Source organism: Phyllobates terribilis, unplaced genomic scaffold, assembly GCF_046119375.1.
Source record: "Phyllobates terribilis strain yellow unplaced genomic scaffold, ASM4611937v1 Scaffold_353__1_contigs__length_1967111, whole genome shotgun sequence".
Classification (NCBI taxonomy): domain Eukaryota; kingdom Metazoa; phylum Chordata; class Amphibia; order Anura; family Dendrobatidae; genus Phyllobates; species Phyllobates terribilis.
In genome coordinates, this window is record NW_027363113.1 from 688166 (window position 1) to 694165 (window position 6000).

The following is a 6000-nucleotide window of genomic DNA, read 5'->3' on the forward strand; positions in this document are numbered from 1 at the left end:
AAGGACTCTACTTTCTGCACTTCCTCTTTAATTCCCCCTGGAAATGTAAGAACTTTACTTTATGCACTTCCTCTGTAATCCCTCCTGGAAATGTAAGAATTTTACTTCATGCACTTCCTCTGTAAATCCTCCTGGAAATGTAAGAACTCTACTTTATGCACTTCCTCTGTAATCCCTCCTGGAAATGTAAGAACTTTACTTTATGCACTTCCTCTGTAATCCCTCCTGGAAATGTATGAACTCTACTTTATGCACTGCCTCTGTAATCCCTCCTGGAAATGTAAGAACTTTACTTTATGCACTTCCTCCATAAATCCTCCTGGAAATGTAAGAACTTTACTTTGTGCACTTCCTCTGTAATCACTCCTGGAAATGTAAGAACTTTACTTTATGCACTTCCTCTGTAATCCCTCCTGGAAATGTAAGAACTTTACTTTATGCATATCCTCTGTAATCCCTCCTGGAAATGTAAGAACTTTACTTTATGCACTTCCTCTGTAATCCCTCCTGGAAATGTAAGAACTTTACTTTACGCACTTCCTCTGTAATCCCTCCTGGAAATGTAAGAACTTTACTTTATGCAGTTCCTCTGTAATCCCTCCTGGAAATGTAAGAATTCTACTTTGTGCACATCCCCTGTAATCCCTCCTGGAAATGTAAGAATTTTACTTCATGCACTTCCTCTGTAAATCCTCCTGGAAAAGTAAGAACTCTACTTTGTGCACATCCCTTGTAATCCCTCCTGGAAATGTAATAACTTTACTTTATGCACTTCCTCTGTAATCCCTCCTGGAAATGTAAGAATTTTACTTTATGCACTTCCTCTGTAATCCCTCCTGGAAATGTAAGAATTTTACTTTTTGCACTTCCTCTGTAAATCCTCCTGGAAATGTAAGAACTCTACTTTGTCCACATCCCCTGTAATCCCTCCTGGCCTGGAAATGTAAGGACTCTACTTTCTGCACTTCCTCTGTAATCCCTCCTGGAAATGTAAGAACTTTACTTTTTGCACTTCCTCTTTAATTCCTCATGGAAATGTAAGAACTTTACTTTATGCATTTCCTCTGTAATCCCTCCTGGAAATGTAAGAACTTTACTTTTTGCACTTCCTCTGTAAATACTCCTGGAAATGTAAGAACTCTTCTTTGTGCACATCCCCTGTAATCCTTCCTGGAAATGTAAGAACTCTACTTTGTGCACTTCCTCTGTAATCCCTCCTGGAAATGTAAGGACTCTACTTTCTGCACTTCCTCTTTAATTCCTCATGGAAATGTAAGAACTTTACTATATGCACTTCCTCTGTAATCCCTCCTGGAAATGTAAGAACTTTACTTTGTGCACTTCCTCTGTAAATCTTCCTGGAAATGTAAGGACTCTACATTGTGCACTTCCTCTTTAATTACTCCTGGAAATGTAAGAACTTTACTTTATGCACTTCCTCTGTAATCCCTCCTGGAAATGTAAGAACTTTACTTTATGCACTTCCACTTTAATCCCTCCTGGAAATGTAAGAAATCTACTTTGTGCACTTCCTCTGTAATCTCTCCTGGAAATGTAAGAACTTTACTTTATGCACTTCCTCTGTAATCCCTCCTGGAAATGTAAGAACTTTACTTTATGCACTTCCTCTGTAATCCCTCCTGGAAATGTAAGAACTTTACTTTATGCACTTCCTCTGTAATCCCTCCTGGAAATGTAAGAACTTTACTTTATGCACTTCCTCTGTAATCCCTCCTGGAAATGTAAGAACTCTACTTTGTGCACATCCCCTGTAATCCCTCCTGGAAATGTAAGAATTTTACTTTATGCACTTCCTCTGTAATCCCTCCTTGAAATGTAAGAACTTTACTTTATGCACTTCCTCTGTAATCCCTCCTGGAAATGTAAGAACTTTACTTTATGCACTTCCTCTGTAATCCCTCCTGGAAATGTAAGAACTTTACTTTATGCACTTCCTCTGTAATCCCTCCTGGAAATGTAAGAACTTTACTTTATGCACTTCCTCTGTAATCCCTCCTGGAAATGTAAGAACTACTTTGTGCACATCCCCTGCAATCCCTTCTGGAAATGTAAGAACTTTACTTTATGCATTTCCTCTGTAATCCCTCCTGGAAATGTAAGAACTTTACTTTATGCACTTCCTCTGTAATCCCTCATGGAAATGTAAGAACTTTACTTTACGCACTTCCTCTGTAATCCCTCCTGGAAATGTAAGAACTTTACTTCATGCAGTTCCTCTGTAATCCCTCCTGGAAATGTAAGAACTCTACTTTGTGCACATCCCCTGTAATCCCTCCTGGAAATGTAAGAATTTTACTTCATGCACTTCCTCTGTAAATCCTCCTGGAAAAGTAAGAACTCTACTTTGTGCACATCCCCTGTAATCTCTCCTGGAAATGTAAGAACTTTACTTTATGCACTTCCTCTGTAATCCCTCCTGGAAATGTAAGAATTTTACTTTATGCACTTCCTCTGTAATCCCTCCTGGAAATGTAAGAATTTTACTTTTTGCACTTCCTCTGTAAATCCTCCTGGAAATGTAAGAACTCTACTTTGTGCACATCCCCTGTAATACCTCCTGGAAATGTAAGGACTCTACTTTCTGCACTTCCTCTTTAATTCCCCCTGGAAATGCAAGAACTTTACTTTATGCACTTCCTCTTTAATTCCTCATGGAAATGTAAGAACTTTACTTTATGCATTTCCTCTGTAATCCCTCCTGCAAATGTAAGAACTCTACTTTGTGCACATCCCCTGTAATCCCTCCTGGAAATGTAAGAACTCTACTTTGTGCACTTCCTCTGTAATCCCTCCTGGAAATGTAAGGACTCTACTTTCTGCACTTCCTTTTTAATTCCTCATGGAAATGTAAGAATTTACTATATGCACTTCCTCTGTAATCCCTCCTGGAAATGTAAGAACTTTACATTGTGCACTTCCTCTGTAAATCCTCCTGGAAATGTAAGGACTCTACTTTGTGCACTTCCTCTTTAATTACTCCTGGAAATGTAAGAACTTTACTTTATGCACTTCCTCTGTAATCCCTCCTGGAAATGTAAGAACTTTACTTTATGCACTTCCTCTGTAATCCCTCCTGGAAATGTAAGAACTTTACTTTATGCACTTCCACTGTAATCCCTCCTGGAAATGTAAGAAATCTACTTTGTACACTTCCTCTGTAATCCCTCCTGGAAATGTAAGAACTTTACTTTATGCACTTCCTCTGTAATCCCTCCTGGAAATGTAAGAACTTTACTTTATGCACTTCCTCTGTAATCCCTCCTGGAAATGTAAGAAATCTACTTTGTGCACTTCCTCTGTAATCCCTCCTGGAAATGTAAGAACGTTGTGCATTTCCTCTGTAATTCCTCCTGGAAATGTAAGAACTTTACATTATGCACTTCCTCTGTAATCCCTCCTGGAAATGTAAGAACTTTACTTTATGCACTTCCTCTGTAATCCCTCCTGGAAATGTAAGAACTTTACTTTTTGCAATTCCTCTGTAAATACTCCTGGAAATGTAATGACTCTACTTTGTGCACTTCCTCTTTAATTCCTCATGAAAATGTAAGAACTTTACTATACGCACTTCCTCTGTAATCCCTCCTGGAAATGTAAGGACTCTACTTTCTGCACTTCCTCTTTAATTCCTCATGGAAATGTAAGAACTTTACTATGTGCACTTCCTCTGTAAATCCTCCTGGAAATGTAAGAACTTTACTTTATGCACTTCCTCTGTAATCCCTCCTGGAAATGTAAGAACTTTACTTTGTGCACTTCCTCTGTAAATCCTCCTGGAAATGTAAGGACTCTACTTTGTGCACTTCCCCTTTAATTACTCCTGGAAATGTAAGAACTTTATTTTATGCACTTCCTCTGTAATCCCTCCTGGAAATGTAAGAACTTTACTTTATGCACTTCCTCTCTAATCCCTCCTGGAAATGTAAGAACTTTACTTTATGCACTTCCTCTGTAATCCCTCCTGGAAATGTAAGAACTTTACTTTATGCACTTCCTCTGTAATCCCTCCTGGAAATGTAAGAACTTTACTTTATGCACTTCCTCTGTAATCCCTCCTGGAAATGCAAGAAATCTACTTTGTGCACTTCCTCTGTAATCCCTCCTGGAAATGTAAGAACGTTGTGCATTTCCTCTGTAATTCCTCCTGGAAATGTAAGAACTTTACATTATGCACTTCCTCTGTAATCCCTCCTGGAAATGTAAGAACTTCACTTTATGCACTTCCTCTGTAATCCCTCCTGGAAATGCAAGAACTTTACTTCACTTCCTCCGTAATCCCTCCTGGAAATGTAAGAAATCTACTTTGTGCACTTCCTCTGTAATTCCTCCTGGAAATGTAAGAACGTTGTGCATTTCCTCTGTAATTCCTCCTGGAAATGTAAGAACTTTACTTTATGGACTTCCTCTGTAATCCCTCCTGGAAATGTTAGAACTTTACTTTTTGCACTTCTTCTGTAATTCCTCCTGGAAATGTAAGAACTTTACTTTATGCACTTCCTCTGTAATCCCTCCTGGAAATGTAAGAACTTTACTTTATGCACTTCCTCTGTAATCCCTCCTGGAAATGTATGAACTCTACTTTATGCACTGCCTCTGTAATCCCTCCTGGAAATGTAAGAACTTTACTTTATGCACTTCCTCCATAAATCCTCCTGGAAATGTAAGAACTTTACTTTGTGCACTTCCTCTGTAATCACTCCTGGAAATGTAAGAACTTTACTTTATGCACTTCCTCTGTAATCCCTCCTGGAAATGTAAGAACTTTACTTTATGCATATCCTCTGTAATCCCTCCTGGAAATGTAAGAACTTTACTTTATGCACTTCCTCTGTAATCCCTCCTGGAAATGTAAGAACTTTACTTTACGCACTTCCTCTGTAATCCCTCCTGGAAATGTAAGAACTTTACTTTATGCAGTTCCTCTGTAATCCCTCCTGGAAATGTAAGAATTCTACTTTGTGCACATCCCCTGTAATCCCTCCTGGAAATGTAAGAATTTTACTTCATGCACTTCCTCTGTAAATCCTCCTGGAAAAGTAAGAACTCTACTTTGTGCACATCCCCTGTAATCCCTCCTGGAAATGTAAGAACTTTACTTTATGCACTTCCTCTGTAATCCCTCCTGGAAATGTAAGAATTTTACTTTATGCACTTCCTCTGTAATCCCTCCTGGAAATGTAAGAATTTTACTTTTTGCACTTCCTCTGTAAATCCTCCTGGAAATGTAAGAACTCTACTTTGTCCACATCCCCTGTAATCCCTCCTGGCCTGGAAATGTAAGGACTCTACTTTCTGCACTTCCTCTTTAATTCCCCCTGGAAATGTAAGAACTTTACTTTATGCACTTCCTCTGTAATCCCTCCTGGAAATGTAAGAACTTTACTTTTTGCACTTCCTCTTTAATTCCTCATGGAAATGTAAGAACTTTACTTTATGCATTTCCTCTGTAATCCCTCCTGGAAATGTAAGAACTTTACTTTTTGCACTTCCTCTGTAAATACTCCTGGAAATGTAAGAACTCTTCTTTGTGCACATCCCCTGTAATCCTTCCTGGAAATGTAAGAACTCTACTTTGTGCACTTCCTCTGTAATCCCTCCTGGAAATGTAAGGACTCTACTTTCTGCACTTCCTCTTTAATTCCTCATGGAAATGTAAGAAGTTTACTATATGCACTTCCTCTGTAATCCCTCCTGGAAATGTAAGAACTTTACTTTGTGCACTTCCTCTGTAAATCCTCCTGGAAATGTAAGGACTCTACATTGTGCACTTCCTCTTTAATTACTCCTGGAAATGTAAGAACTTTACTTTATGCACTTCCTCTGTAATCCCTCCTGGAAATGTAAGAACTTTACTTTATGCACTTCCTCTGTAATCCCTCCTGGAAATGTAAGAACTTTACTTTATGCACTTCCTCTGTAATCCCTCCTGGAAATGTAAGAACTTTACTTTATGCACTTCCTCTGTAATCCCTCCTGGAA